Source organism: Passer domesticus, chromosome 1 (genome assembly GCF_036417665.1).
Source record: "Passer domesticus isolate bPasDom1 chromosome 1, bPasDom1.hap1, whole genome shotgun sequence".
Lineage (NCBI taxonomy): Eukaryota > Metazoa > Chordata > Aves > Passeriformes > Passeridae > Passer > Passer domesticus.
In genome coordinates, this window is record NC_087474.1 from 126,620,976 (window position 1) to 126,637,177 (window position 16,202).

A 16,202-nucleotide genomic window follows, 5' to 3' on the forward strand; every position below is an offset into this window, starting at 1 on the left:
CCAGGAATTTCACTTTAAGGGAGAAAAGGAATAATTCATGATGTGATCTACAAGTCCATAGCTATGTACATCATATTAGCTGGGACACCTAGAAATAAACTTTGCTTTATTTATTTTTTTTTTTAGGACTAAGCCTCCCTTTGTCTCTCTGCAACTGCTTTTTTTTTTTTTCCATCCTTTCATCTCTTTTATTTCTCCATCATAAAAAAAATCCTAAATATAGCATGATAGGTAAGGGAACGTTTCTGTTCTTTGAATAATATATGAAGTGCCTGTACCCACTTAAAAATCAGATTTTGTAAAATGATTCATATGATTTAATTTTGCATAATACATTGTTCTTCTCAGTGCTTGCTTACTGGCAGAAAGGTTTAGATTTCACATGATGGTGGTTATTTATAGGCAATGACACAGCTTTGGAGGAACCCATTTGGAAAGAATAAGTGGTTTGTATGGAGGATTTTCATCTGTTTGAACTAGTTCTAGAAGCAAGTAGTTTTCTACACGTGGACTGATGGCCATTTCACCTTGAGCTGTGAAGTTAACACACGCACCTTTAGCAAAGCTGTAATCCCACTTTGTCTCATGGATAGCCAAAAGAACATATGGACACATGAGGAGGACACTGGATCAACTGCTGTGTCTTAAGAGCTTTTTTCAGCTGTTTCCCCCCTTTTTTTAAAAAAAAATAAAAATCTCACAAGCATTCTCAGTATGATTTTATAATGCATGCATGCAATAGTTCAAGATACAATAAGCGCATGGTAGTTCAAAGTAAAATAACATACTCAGCTTTTTTTTTTCCTAGTAATTAAGATATGTAAGGTTTTCTTCTGCATTCTTTGATAGTTTACTCATATTTGGCCTGCTTACATTAAATCAGCAGTGCATTTGAGTTACTGATAGAACTCCACCAGCTTCACTGGTGTCACTATTTCCCTTTCCCAATAAATTTTCAAAATTATTTTTTGTTCTTTTGTTTTCTGTACTCAGGAAGGATGAATTTTTAGTCTAGTCAATCTGACATTCAATTCATCAAAAATATGTCATGTTTTTTAGGGGGAAAAAGTATATTTTTACTTTCACAATATAAGTAGTGTATATTGCAATCCTATATGGTCAAACTATAAGTGAAGATTATTGATAGTGTGTTTTATGCTTCCTATCAGCTCTGCATACTTTCCATCTGATTATTTGAAATTAGTTCTTAAAGGACACTTTAATTTTCAGTCTGAGACAGTGTAGCCTTAAATAACATATCCAGTGTTGCCCCTCAGATTATCTTTGATCTCTAATTAATATTATATAAACACCTTTAAGGAAACTGAAATACATTATTGAGAAGTAAGCATAGGTTTTTCAGGCAGTGACTGTTTCCACAAGTGTGATGTTCTCGGGACACAATTTGCTATTTTTAAATAAATACAGACACTATTAATATTAGCCCAATGTTGATTTCTTGAGTGACTTCACAAGGAAGACTCTTAAAGACTCACAGAATGGTTTGGGTTGGAAGGAACCATAAATATCATCTAGTTCCAACTCCCAATCTTACCTCAGGATGAGAGAGAAAGCCTTAAAATTATCGGTAAATCACATATTTTCAGCCGCAATATGGTTATTGCAAAAAGAATGTGTATTCTGTGACTTATATTCTGCCAATGCTGTCTGTTGTCTTCACTTGCTACATGCTAAGAGCTTGTAGAAAAGGAGAGAAGGTTTTATTGATTTTTGTCATAGAGGTTAAACAACTCCAAAGTATTTATTCAGAGCATTTTGTTTGAATTACATTTCAACCATGGAGTTCTTTGAGTACCATGGTGGTGCATACCTTAAATGCATCCAAGGATATTATGAGGTTATATACATGGCCATAGTTCAGCCATGTAAGCCCTGTGTCTTGTGAATTCTTTATCATGGCAGATACAGCTATTAATTAGAATATTCCAATTTTGGGAGCATTAATAATGTTTCAGTGTTTCTTTTCACATTTGCATTAATGTCTTTTACATGTCATTATTATTTTCAGGGTGCCGTCTCGCAAGGAAGAAGCATTACTGATGGCTGGATTTATCACAAAGAGCAGCATTTGTGAAACTGGAGAGATGGAAGATCACAAAATCAGAGTTTCCTGGTTACAGTAAAAAGAAGATGAAATCACACAGGTACTCCAGCAAGACATTCTGCAGGATTAACTGCACGGCACGGAGTGCCTCTCTGGGGCACACCCAGCTAACGCTAGCAGAACTGAACAGTCTGAGCAGAAGAGGATGCCTTTCCTGTGTTCTCTGTACAAAATGGAAAATAAGCATCCTCAAAGGCATAATGTGCTTGTATTTTGAAAACATCCTGAGAACAGAGGAAATATTTATTTGTACAGGTACATGATCAAAACAAGCACAAGACACTTTAGCTTTTCTTCTTACCTGAAGAAGTTATGTAGTCTGAAAATCAGGGTTATTCTCTAGACAAGTTAAAAGTGTCTTTGCTTATACATCCCCAGTAATGCATTTTTGGACATTGTTTTCAGCATTTCATTGGCATATGACCAGATAGTCCTTTTTTTCCTACCCACAGTTATTGTCTGAGTGAATACTATATATTTCCATAGGAATTTCAGACATCTGGCAGCTCAGTTGAAATGTACTTCTCTCCCTATTTGGTGTACTTCTCTCCCTTCCCTCTGCCTTGCCCTGAGTCTGCATTGGGCTCCTTTGAATTGTTGGGCAATACAACATTCTTGTCTCCACTTCAGTTTGACATCCCCTGCACCCTGGATATTTTCTGCAGAACTTTGCATCATCCCCTCAGCGTGTTCATTCTTTCTGAGTGAGATAAATTGCACTTGCCTTCACCTGAGTGTATTGTGATTTTCTCAACCCATTTTTTTGGTTGGTCAAGATTGAATATTAGTCCTGTCCTCCAATATACTTCCAGACTTTCCTGGCTCTCTGTCATCTGCAATTTTAATAAGCATGCTCTCAAAACAGCTCAGCAGTAAAAATTCCATGAATGAGTTAGTCTAAGACCTGGAAGAGATCTGAAGGATGGTATCTAGTATATCCTGTCAACTCATGCTAACTCCTCTGGGAATGTTTTACAGTCATTTTTTTTGCACCCATATTGCAGTAGCTTTATCTTTTCTATGGCCCAGGTTCATCATTCCTGACTTTAGAGGCTTAACTTGGAGAGTAGTTGCCTAAGGCTAATTTCGTAGTCAATAATTAAGGGAAAGACAGCAGGCCCTTCAAGTTGTGCTTTGAAGTTGTCTTTCTCTTCACTGAAAGGAAGGAGAACATGGTGTAACCTTTCTCCTAATTTAAGTGTGCTTCAGTGAGTGTCTGTGAAGTCAATCAGATGGAGTGGGATATGTGATGGTGTTTATGGCACTGTCAGGGTGGGCCGTGGAGAAGGACGGCGTCAGCGAAGACAAGCCAAGTCACGTGTGCTGTGTTCCCATTAGCTACAGGTTTTGTCACTCTGCTGGAGAGGCAGATAAAGTTGGTTTGACTTGTCTGGGCAGACTGCTTGTTTGCTTTTGCTTCAGTTTCTGGTATTTTAAATATTATATTGAAACCTCTTCAGAATATTTTCAATGTTTGTAATAACTTCAGTTTCACTAAACTGACAGTGGCTAATAGATATGTACCAATTCTATGCCAAAACCAGCAAGCTGGAGCAGAAAGTTAAAGAGTGATTGCAGAGCATTTCAAGTTTTAATTTGTTTCCAGCCCCAAGAATCATACTCTGTGCTTAATTTAAGACTGGAGTTTTACTGACAAATTATAGCCTCCAGGAACAGGACTGACTGTGGAAACAGGCTAACAAAAATCAGTTCTAAACCCAGCTACAGACTGTCACAAATCTATTATGGGTTCAAAGCCAGCTTTTTCTAACTCCACTGAAGATATGATTGAGAATAATTCTTTCTAAATGCACTTCTAAAAAGCTTTAGCTAGAGTGCACACAGCTTAACTGGTCTCAGCCTCTGGAATTCTGATGATTACATTTACCTGGACAAAAATCCTCACACTACAGTTTAAATGACTAAGGGCGTTGGTGTCAGCATAAGCCTGTGGAGAAAGCTTCTCTTTGTGTCATTTTCACATGAATAATAACAGCTGATGTGCAGAATATTTTTAATATCGGAGTGGGAGGATATGAGAACCCCAGGTGCAGTTTCCGAGGTACAGCTTATAAGTTTAATGGTGTTATTAGAATCTGAAAATTCACAGCTTTTTATGTTGGTAATGGAGGTGGGTTTGGACCCCTATGAACAGATGTAGCAAATTCATTGCACATTCACCAGATGAATCATTTCTTAGCATGCCACTCAGTGTACAGTACCTGGCAGCCTCCATGATAAACTGTAGAGCATCAATCTCCCATTCTATCTTTAGAAAATCTAGTGATTTATTTTGATTTGGTTTGGTAGCATTTTTTAATTTTTTCTACCTCAGTATCTCATTAAAATTGCACATCCTTTCTAAATTTCTTTACATGAAGGTGTAATTTTTAGCATAGTCTTTGCAAGGGTTTTTTAAAAGCAATTTAGACTTTTATTTTTTAAAAAATTATCCATAATTATGGATTAAAGTTAGGTTTGGATTTGGAAGTCATGTTTAAGTTCAAAAGATGCCTAATGTTACAGCTGATCCTTTACTGGCCTATTATGTATACTAAAGATGTCGTGTAATATTAAAACTGACACTATCAAATGCTGACAGAAGTGAAATAATGAGCTAAAGTTGATGCTTACCACCTAGGCTGAAGCAACAGTGTTTTATAAATCTCATTGTGTTGTGTTGTTAAAAATCAAAGGAAAGCATTTTGCTGTTTATAGGTCAAAAATTAGACCTTTTTGGGGTCCTGCGTTCTTCTAGAGCAGAAGGGGCTTTCCACTGAATTAATTCTGCAGGAGGTTTTGTAGTGAAATGAGCCCACAGGAGAAGCAGCTAATGCAATTCCTGTTTAAAAAATAAATAAATCAAGCATGAGCTTTAACTAGTCCTGGTTTTTATAGGACCAGTGCTGGCAATAACACTAGAATTTCTTCAGACAAAGAACATTTTAATTTATGTCTGGTTTAATTTATGTCTGTATTAAAGATGAGCACACTCCCTTGTTGCAGAAGTTTATTTGTATGAAAATGTAGACTAGTTGCTTTTTTATATATGCTAAAATTAATGAAAAATTTCTAGCAACAAAAAGACACTTTAGCAACAGTCTCTCTTTGGTGTATGAAGCAAATCAGAAATGGGATTGGCAGCATTTGCACTTCTGATAATTTGGATGACTACATCCAGGAACCTACAGTCTTTCTCTTACACCTACATTCCTCTTACATTTTGGCTTTTTTACTATTCAATTTTATTTTTATTGAAGGGCTATTGTGTGCAATTATTCCCTAACAAAAAAGTTAAGTTGAAATAAATATTAACTACTATTAGAATTAACAATCTCATTCAGAGGATCACATTAGTAGTAAAACTGGATACCAATTAGTATTCAAATAAAATGGCTTAATTATGTTCCAAGCAGTTATTTTTCTGCCTTTTCAAAAAATGCTTAAGCATACTACCTCAGTTTCTCCTTAAATTTGAGCTTGTTTCAGAAATTAATCAGGATTTAAACCTTTTTTCTTCCTTTTCAGTTCATTGGTGGAACTGCTCTTCTATCAAAAGTTACAGCAGTAGAAGCATGAGGATTAAATATTTGAAGCTGCTCTTGTTTTTCTGCCATGTAGCATCCTGACATTTCTTTGTGAAGGAAAGAATGTGTCAGGGTTAGCATTAGCATGACTTCTCCTGCAAGTCTGGAAAAACATCTGTCATTCTGCCAGTCTTCCCATTAACTACCTGAGCAAATGCAGCGAGAAGATTTCATTACTTTCAAGAGACTAGCTCTGCTTTTATTCTTTGCTAGACCTTTTGTTTTCAACAATTGCGAAAAGGTAACTGGCATCCTGTCACATTTACAGCTCACTAAATTTCTATGTGCTTAACGCAATTAAAACTGGAAGGAATATCGCCAGTATGTCAACAAAAATGCAACAAAGTGATGGGAGGGTTAGTTTACAGAAATTCCTGAACTCCTTTGTCTTGACCAAAAGAAAGAAAATTGTTTTTGTAAGACAAGGGCATACTAAAAGGATTAGCTCTGATAAACTTCTATGTTCAGATAAAAGAGAGTCTGAGTATTAGGAGAACATTTTTCGTCAATTTCTTAAAAGCAGCTTTGCAGTTAATTAGAGACAAGTCTCGTGTTATAAAAGCTGAATGGGGGAGGGGGTGGGGAAGCAGGGAGTAATGCAGTAAAACAAAGAGGCTGAGCCCTGTAATGGTGTGAAGCGCACTGGAAATGTAGTTTTAAAATACGTATTTTGCTAATACACGTTGTGCTAAACTAGATCCTGCTGTGCAGAGAGGCCATGCCCCTCCATCTCACTCCTCCTGGCTGTTTGCTCCTACCAGTACTGATGCTCACTCTAGAGTAAGCCAAGAGACTTTTAGAGAGTTAAACTGGAAAAAAATTACTCTTAGCCCCACCCCCCCTTCCTCGCCCCCCATAAAACATGGGACCAGCCAAACAGCGCAGCTGGTTCAAGGTGCAGGTATGTGACTAGCAATGGGAGTGCCCCTTTTGGAGTCAGCCTACGTTCGACCACATCATCTCTATCATAAAAACTCACCTACATGGTGTAAATCAGCGTTATGTAAGGAGTTACTCAGATACCATATAATTCAAAAAGTGGTTCATTTTAGTAAGTCTAGTTTTAAAATCTCACAGAAATATATTCATTGGAATACGTGAGTAACATATTGAAATACATAACAGATAAGAATAATATGTAATGTATGTATGGAATATATAACATATGTAAAATATTTATGTAGTATATTTATGATACAAGAGAGATATAGCAGAAATTGTGGTGAAAATATGGGTTAATTGGCATAAAGTGTTAGTGGTACAAAGCATATACTTAATTTTATGCGTGTTCTTACATGCTTTGCTGAGCTAGGATTATGGAGAGCACCCTCTAGTCGTGTCAGAACATCAGTTAAATCTACATAAATCAATACCATGTCAGCAGTTTTCGAGATTAAATTACATTACTAGGAATTTGTAGACTACTTTTATACAAGTATAAGCCTAAGAGAATAAGCAGCCTTTATAATGTTTCATCTTACCCTGGACTTGGAATGTTTGTTAATAGAATTCTTTAGTAATAAATCTCATACTAAAATGTATAAAATCTGAACAAATGTGCTAGTCTGCAAATTGTTCCAAACCTGCAAGGCAGTGTGTTTTATGGAATACCTAAAACCAGGAAAAACCATGACGTCTGCTTAGTTCTATGCAGGAGGTTTTACTTACACACCCAACTTCTGACTTCACAAAACAAGTAGACAGCCCTATCTTAAAAGAGAGGTTGAGTGTAAAACCCCAACAGAAATGCTGACATTTCTGCAGACTATGAAGACTTGAGAACAGGCCCAAAAAGCTTAATTTGGAGAAAGATTGCTTATCTTCCTGTGATCTTGAAATAGATGATCTGCGGGCAAATGACATGTCATTGCATCTGTAGCCATAATAATCAATTCCCAGATAATGAGAGAATTTAATTTGCTAGAAGTCAGAATTAATACTAATACGCTGCAAGTCAATACCTTTTGCATTACAAGTGCCTGTTTTATTGCAAAATATGGATAAATGTGCAGTGTGAAGCTATGCTCCCAAACAGCAAATATATTCAAAGCTTAAATTACTTTATAATTCAATTTTCAGTTCTATTTTTGTTTTCTTGTCACTTTATCATATCTGTATGCATGAATGTCCATTTGTGGAAACAATTGATGAAATAGATCTTTCTAAACACTACTTGGAAAAAAAAATAAACAAATGTTCATCATGCAAACTTATTCATAATTGCTACTTATCAAATGTAGGAAAAAACATTGTTTTGTATGCAATTTGTAACAATACATTAATTTAAATTTCATGTGACTTTCAAATAAAATAGGAAAAGGAGAATCAGTGAAATCTGATTGCCTGGCACCAGCAAAGGAGATTATGATGTGAACCAACAGTAGCAGCATATACTGACTGTTACCAAGTAATACATAATATGGATCCTGTTCTGCTCGGATTTGACATGCATTCTGCAGAAACCCATTTCCCCTTCCTATGGCACAGATTCCATGCACACCCTGTAAGTTTTTATAATACTGCCACATTCCAACCAAAAGGTTCTGGTGGCCAATTTCTACTTGCTCTAAGAAGGGCTTTTGCCCTGCTTCCCTGAAAAAGCTTCACATTTTCAGATTAGTGATTTTGGAATAAAATTAACAGGGAATCTGGAGAGTTAGCTGTTATTTGATAGTCTAATTTCCAGTTAGAATTGTACGAAACTTCAGAAGCTGATGCAGGGTTAACCTTGGCTGGGGACTGATGTTGCAGCACGGCAGCAGTAGTTCCCATGCCTTCTTAAGTAGCTTAGGTAGTCTGCTGCTAGGATACCAGAGTTTGGGAATCCCTGGCTAATATTTGCAAATTGTTTTGAAATAATATTTTGAAATAACATGTAAAAGTTTGAAGAGTTGTTTTTTAAGGAAAGCAAGAAAATGGAGTAACTCACTTCCTCTGAAATGAATCATCCTCCCCTCGCCACTTTTAGAAAAAAAAACCCAAAACCCACACTGTAAAGTTTATTGTGAGTAAAACCCATAAGGTTCCCCAGTCATGTACAGTAATTTATGGAAAATTTTATAAATAAGACTTGCAAATTATTGGGTGCTCATTTGCTGTCAATCTCAACTGTGAGTTCTGTCACTGATTTATAGAGGGTTGGGATCTCACCTTCAGAATCAAAAGGACGTATTTTGTACAGTTTATAGCAATCATAAAAATTCTTTATTGAATTTTGGACAATTTCCATAAAGCCATAGGACTCCCTGATATAATAAATGCCTTGTAATCCACTTGTCTGAACTAAGAAATACGAGTTATGCTAAGGCCTGTGAATATTTCCCTCTGAAAATTGTTTTCAGGTAAAACATAATTTCTCATTTATTGATAGCAATTACCATTGCATTTCGTAGCCTGAATTTTCTATTGCAGTCAATAGATAAATCATAAAGTTGAAAAGTTCAAGATGTTACTTGGCAGAGAATAAATGCCAGCAGTCTCTCCCTTTATGGTTATATTGACCTTATTATGGGCAAATCAGCCAACTTGAAAATAAGCAAGTACTAAGCAGTGGCCTTAATTTTAATACTGTTTTCTTGCTCAGAAGGACAGCCCGTGCTCTGTTGTCACAGCTGCCTAATTGAAATTTGATCACACAGCTGGATCACTGGTCACGCACCAGTGACCGCTCAGCGGCTTTGGCAGCTCTTTGCTGTTACACTAACTTTTTGTTTCCTAATAATAAGCAAATTAAAGCAGGCAGCTGCAAAATCATCAATAGGTTAAATTCATTAGCTGTTCTCTCTATGAAATAAACAGGAAAATGAAGCTCTTCTTGGTCTTAATTAGTTCTTATAAAAGTTGGCAGGGAAACAAAGACATTTGTACACTCCTTTATTTTTATAAGAGACTTGCCTGAAAGAAAAACCTCAGACATGTAATTTCCTTTTTTTTTCCTTCTTTTTTTTTTTTCCCCTCCTGTGCTTAATGCTCTCAGTCAGAAGCTAACCCAGCACCCTGCTCTGAGGGTAGAAAGAAAGGTGGTTTGGCAAGGGGCTACGCTGTGTCTGTTTTGTGCAGATCGGGGCACGTTCGGGGAGCCTGCACAAGCTGTTTCCACAGTGATAGGCCACACTCGGTGTTTGCAGTCTCCTGTATGGGTAATTCCTCTGCAGGAGAAGCCTTAGCCGGCTGCTGTGGTTCCACAATCATTACCGCTGGCTCTGGGCCATGCCACATCACCCAGCAGTACAAATTTGATCTGGATCAGGTGTGGGCACATGATTACATTTCTGTCAAATTAGCAGAGCGCTTGGTGAGGATTTTCTGCCGCCTGTCTGCTTTTATCCTGGTTACAGAGGAAGTGCACTGGGCCGGAACCACAGAGCGTTGGGGCCGTGTGGGCAACCGATACCTGCTGCAGCACTAATCCTGCTGGGGCAAAGGTAACCTGCCAGTGTTTTGTTGGAACAAATTGAATTGGCAGAGCACATTTCAACTGGAACAGCACCTTGTGTCACGTACCATGGCAGTGTTAAGCTGGCAGCAGAGGCCTCCAATGTGTTTAATATGTAGTTAAACATTGGCCTATCCTTTAGCCACAGACTAGTTCAGAGGAGCCTTAATTCTCCTTATTTGTACTATTTTCCACAGAAGTTACTTGTGCTTCATGCTTGTATGGTGTTCTGGCTCCTATATCCTTCTTAAGGTGCAGCTCTGTGGTGAGCTGAAAACAATGCAAGGCTTTACTGCTGCTGAAAAGGTGTGATGTCACCACTTCCATTGCATCAGCTCTAGTAATGATGCCAGTTGCAGAGTGAGTCAGACTAGAAAGCTGATTTTGCTGAAAACTAAGGAAAAAAATAATAGTAAGAAAGAAAATCAGTGAAAGTTTGCACCCCTCCTTTGCTGGCAGCCTTAAGATTAACTTGAGCCAACTGTGATCCCATGGGTTCAGACTTTGAGTTTCAGCTCTGACTATTTTCCAGCTGAAAGGTCTTGTCATAACAAGGTGAGGAAAAAAAAACTTAAGAACAGCTGTGATAAATGGTTAACAATGAAGCTACTAATTTACTGAAATGTTAGTCTTCTGACCATTGCGAAATATTTCCAGTAGCTATGTGCATAATAACATTCATGTTTATGGTTTTGCTTATTTACTTTACTGGTGAAATATTTATGCTAATGAAATACTTAAAAAAATTTTTACTTTCTGACAGTAAGTAACATTAAGGAAAGAAAAATATTTTAGACTTCTGTCTTCTCATCCGTTAATCTGTAATTCCCTCACTGGGATTGCATTTTGCTTTAATTCTTTGACTTGTAACTCAGCCACTGAACAGACATTCCTTTCTGGCTCTAGATAAGATAGTTACTCATCAGCACTTTAGAAAGAATTTATCTTTCTCAGCCATCAATTAAGTGAGCATTTCTAAGACAGGGCAATAAATTCAATGTGGGGATTAATGAAGCTTTAGAGAGAAATGGCTACTGCCTGCTATCTCCCCTGCTTCACCCCCTCCCTCCTGGGAGCTATGTACGTAAGCAGCCAGCTTGCAGGAATTTTGGAGACAATAACTGAATGGTAGGTGCAGGGTAGAACCTGAGGACTTATGTGGGGATTTCAAGAAAGAGCTTGCATAGACAAAGACTGCAGGAGATGTCAGAGGGTGAATTATGAAAACTATGTGAAGGAGGAACAAGTGAGGAGAACTGTTTGGTACTGAAGAAATATTCTGTTTGGTGGGGAGGACAAAAAGCAGCTCTTGGCTCCCAAAGAACAGGTACTGTGAAGATGTGGTACTGCTATTTCCTAATATGTTTCTGGTAAAATAGCCTGAGAAATAGGTCAAAGCACTTATTTATACTGCTCAAGCTAATCTTCCTGATTCTTTTCTGTAGCTGATTAGGCCATGCTAAAATGAATAACCTTGCTACCAGAACTGTGGATTTGTGAATTTACTATAAGAAGTTGTAGAATACTGCCTTGAAACACTACAGCTGTTTGCAAAGTAAATTACCAAGGCACTGCCTAAATAAAGAATTAGGGAACTCTCTTGCTTCACTTTTACTCAAAGACCTAGAAAACTCACCTCTGAGTTGTCAAAGCTAAATAAACTTCATAGGCTTTGCTTTTCAGAAAGTAATATAATTTAAAGATGGGCAGATTATTGTGATTTGCATCTTAATTAAGGCTACCTCCATAACCCACTTTAAATTAGGGAGGATAGACAGAACTTTCTCATAAACCACAGATGGAAATAAAATTCCTGATATTTCCTGAGTAACTTGTTGAAAAAGTTAAGTCTACTACTATTACTTAAAACATCATGTCAGGGGCCTCTAGTTCAAATTGCCAGGAAAAAAAAAGTTTATGTCATGTGACTTAAGTAGTTTGCCAAGGCTTTGAATTGAGTTTACTGGAATGAACAAGGAAATTATAGGTCTGGATTGCTTCTTTGTGTCAAACAGACCAGGTAAAGCCATGAGAAATTTAAATATGTAACTGACTGTTCATTTAAGGCTTCTGCTTCTTGAGTTTGCTACTTTTTTCCAGTACTTCAGTTAAAGATATTAAAAACCCAAGATATATTTAAATTGAGATTTTCTATGTGAATAGTAACAGAAGGTCACAATATGTTCAGAGAATTAAAATATATGAATGTTCTCTTATGAATACTTACTTCATGTATAGATGGAGTTGCAGATGGGTTACCAGATGGAATACCTTCCTTCAAATATAGTTCCATGTATTTAAAAATGGATGCAATGCAATCATATTATTTAAATCAATTCTGTTATTGCTTTTGAAGCCATAATGACAGTAACTATTCTGTAACAGAGAAATGTGGCAAGAGGAATGTAACTTCTTGCTGTAAAATTGTTGGGCTTGACTGACATCTAAAAGTCTCTCCCTGAAGAAGGGACCTTAATCCAATGCTCTTTTCTTTGGGAAATGGTTTGAATATCTAACAGCATGCAGTGAATTTCAGACAGGGCACTAGATGTCCAGGAGCATGTGAAACAGAACTGGATAAAAAGAAATTACAGGAAGAGCATTTGGGGACATAGCAATTCAGAAGTACTCTTCCTTCTTGAAAAAAATCAATCCCCATGCCTTAACCAGAGGCCCAGCTCATCTTGGCAGAAGCATACTTTTTTTTTTTTTTCACTGTCTCTGTCATTTGCCCTTTCACTATCATGCTTAGCTGGATGTTACAAATATTGATATCACCAGAGCATAATGTTAAAATATAAAACAAAAAAAAATCCTGCCCAGAGAGTGAAAAACTAGAACACACTAGCCCTGTATACACCCTTTCTGAATTCACATATTATCAGCCTACCATACTTCACTTACATCCTCATACTCTACTTGTGTTGGGTCTTCTTTTTCCAGACTGCCATTCATTCACCAGTGAAAAGTCATCAGCTAACAAGAGTTCTTGTTCTAGTATCCTCACCTGCCTTCTTTCTCTTGACATGTCAGTCGCCAATATAAATTCCAACATCCTTGTGGACCACCTCTTGGTCGAAGAAGGACAGAAATTAGTGATAATAGTAATCATAGCAGAGAGATTTTGGGGAAAGCAAACAGGGACGCCCAGAGCCAGTTGCCCAGAACCACGTGCACATGGCTTTTGAGTATCTCCAAGGATGCAGACTCCTAATTCTCTGGGAAGCTTGTGGCAGTGCTCAGTCATCCTCACAGTGAAGTGTGTCCTGATGTTCAGAGGGAGCCTCCTGTGTTAGGGAGTTTGGAGTCTGGGCCCATTGCCTCTGGTTGTGGCACTGGGCACCACTGAAAAGAGCCTGGCTCTGTCCTCATTGCACTGTGCCTTCAGACATTTGCACACATTGATGAGTTCACCCCACAGAGCCTTCTCCATCCTGGGTAGTCCCAGCTCTCTCAGCCTTTTCTCACAGGACAGATGCTCCAGTCTCTTCATCATCCTTGTGGCCCTTTTTTGGACTATCTTCAGTATGTCCATGTCTCTTTTGTACTTGGAGGCCCTTATCTGGACCCAGCACTCCAGATGTGACCTTACCAGTGCTGAGTAGATGGTAAGGATTATCTCCCTTAACCTGCTGGCTTTGCTGAAGCATGCCAGCAAGACAGTTTATTTCGATCACCGAGTTCCTCAAAGTAAAATCTGAGATTTTCTTTCCCTGCCAACATTGAAAGAAAGAGTTAAAGCTGTAGGTTCTCCATAAAGGTCAGGAGTACTTTATCTGATCACTTGTATCTCCTACATGCTTTGATGTTGTCAGTATTAACCCTATCAGATTCAACAAACTATGAATATAATTCAGCTTTTAGAAATTGTCTTTCCTTGCCTTGGAAGTTAAAATTCATACCGCTGTTAAGCAATGACGCCAGTACCTTCATGCATGTACATCTCAGCTCCAGGCTTTAAGTTCTTGAACTCGCTATGAGCCCGGAAAAGGAGGGAGTGGTAGGAGGAAGGACTGGAGTGACTCAGAGTCCTTCAGTCCTTAGCACTGGTTATGTGTAACTGGAGGCTTCTGAAGCAACCCCAGACCTCCTGTTCTGTCTGGGCCATGTTTCAAATTTTTTATGTCTGATATTCAACTTTGAATTTCCAGGCATGTTCTGATTTGCCTGTTTTGAAAATACACGCAATGTATACTTGAAATGTAAAGTATAAATCAGATTTTTTAGATAGAAGAGCCTTTGAGACTAGAAATGTGTTTTAGTTTTGCATTGCCTGCCACAGTGGTCTTGTGGTGCACTATCAGGTGTTACAATATAAAAACCATAAAAATTAATGAAAAGAGTGAAGAGGTAGTAAATTATCTGGTTATTCTTCTAAATTGCATAGCTGATCTGACAAAAAGATTTACAACAATTCAGCAAATTTTGAGTATTTAAAAGACTCTTTAGACTGTGTTAAGGATACAGAACACCAAAAGGGACAAAACTCCCTAGATTTGCTGGGATTGTGTTCGTTTCCTTCAAAGAAATAAGGAGCGCTTGCAGGAAAAGCAAGGCAGGTTGCGGAGCGGTCCCAGCTCTGCGCGCCAGAGGGAGCTGTGTCCACACGGAACTGCAAATCCCGGTGTGTGCCAGGAATGCCGAGCAGGGATCTTGTACTTGGAATAGGATGAATATAAATACAGGGGATTTGGATAACCTGGAAGTGATTTTATTTTCTGCCTGTTTTTATTTTTTTCCCCCTCAATTTCTTCTTACCGTTAGAAAGAGTATATTTTCTTTTGGTTTTTATTGCAAGAATGATAAAATTTCAAAGATAGCAATCCAGCATGCTGATTGAATAATCTGGTTTATTGTGTTCATACAATGTAATAGAATTAGATATACCTACTCTGTTGTTATTGTCCTGGGAAAGATACTTTGACTATGTTATTTTGACTTCTCATAACTATGAAAAACACTCACATTTTAGATTGAAATGCCCTTTGCCTTGCTCCCATACAAAGGTGACATTTGAGGAAAAGATTGAAATTAACAATATACGTAAGAACTAGAGAAATGTTAAAATCATATGCTTCACATTAAAAAGCATCCAGTTAACAATTTTTTATCAGCTATCCTGTTGTTGTTTTGTTTTTATATGGTCATAATTATATAATCATAAATATACTTTATATATATGTGATCATAACATACTTTATTATGTATTTGACCATATCTGTATCATATATATGTGATATAGATAGATAGATAGATATATTATCATAAATATACTTTATAGATATATACTTTATATGATCTTAATTATATAACCCACGAATCCTGCTCTCCTGCCTCTGCTCATGGATGGTGTGAGATAGATGTGAATGAAAGAGCAAATTCGAGCCTGAAAACAGGGTGGCGAGGGGAAGGTGTTTTAATGTTTGTCTTGGTTTCTTAGCATCCAAATCTCTTTTAATTATTTATAAATTAAATTCTTTTTCCCCAAGTTACGTCTGTTTTGCCCATGACAGTAATGGGTAAGGAATCACCCTATCTTTATCTTGATCTTTGAGCTTTTCACTTTATCCTCTCTTCCCCTTCTGTTGAAGGGGGATGGTGGATGGTGTGAGGTGGGTAGAGGTCCAGCAGCCAGCCAAAGACAACATAGTACAAAGGATATGGTTTGGAATTGGGTGATCTAGGAAATTTTTGAGTGCAAAGGATGGACTATTTAGTTCCAAGGATGATATACCAAGAAAAATTGAGGGTTTTAAGTCTCTAGCATTTATAGTCTTCTGTTTCAAATGGAAAGGAATGGCTCTCTAGGTTTTCATGGTGTAAGAGGAGAAACTCCATCAGAATAAAAGGGTCCTACATCTTCTGTTTTGATATAAAAATTTACAAGAACTCAGGACTAAGTCCTAAAAGGACTTCTTCAATTAATGCTGTTTTGGAAGAAATTATGTAGTAAACCTAAGTCATGGCCGGTCTTAAAGAAGTGAAATTTAGAGCAAGAGACTGTTTTATATTTAAAACAATTTAAGATATCTGCATGGAAAAAAAAAAACAAAAA

General features: G+C 37.4%; 1 protein-coding gene across 7 annotated transcripts in view; it reads left to right on the top strand.

Moving 5' to 3' along the window:
- The window catches only part of DNAJC5B (DnaJ heat shock protein family (Hsp40) member C5 beta), a 60,232-nt gene that overhangs the window by 1,851 nt on the left and 42,179 nt on the right, over positions 1-16,202 (top strand). For 5 of the 7 annotated variants that reach the window (XM_064387750.1, XM_064387782.1, XM_064387768.1 and 2 more), the window contains exons 2-4: positions 2,030-2,165; positions 5,654-5,953; positions 8,027-8,215. The gene's annotated coding sequence lies outside the window, so the exon portion shown is untranslated. Of the gene's footprint in view, positions 1-2,029; positions 2,166-5,653; positions 5,954-8,026; positions 8,216-9,813; positions 10,137-16,202 lie in introns of those variants that run through there. The other 2 variants (XM_064387785.1, XM_064387794.1) reach the window with 2 other exon arrangements.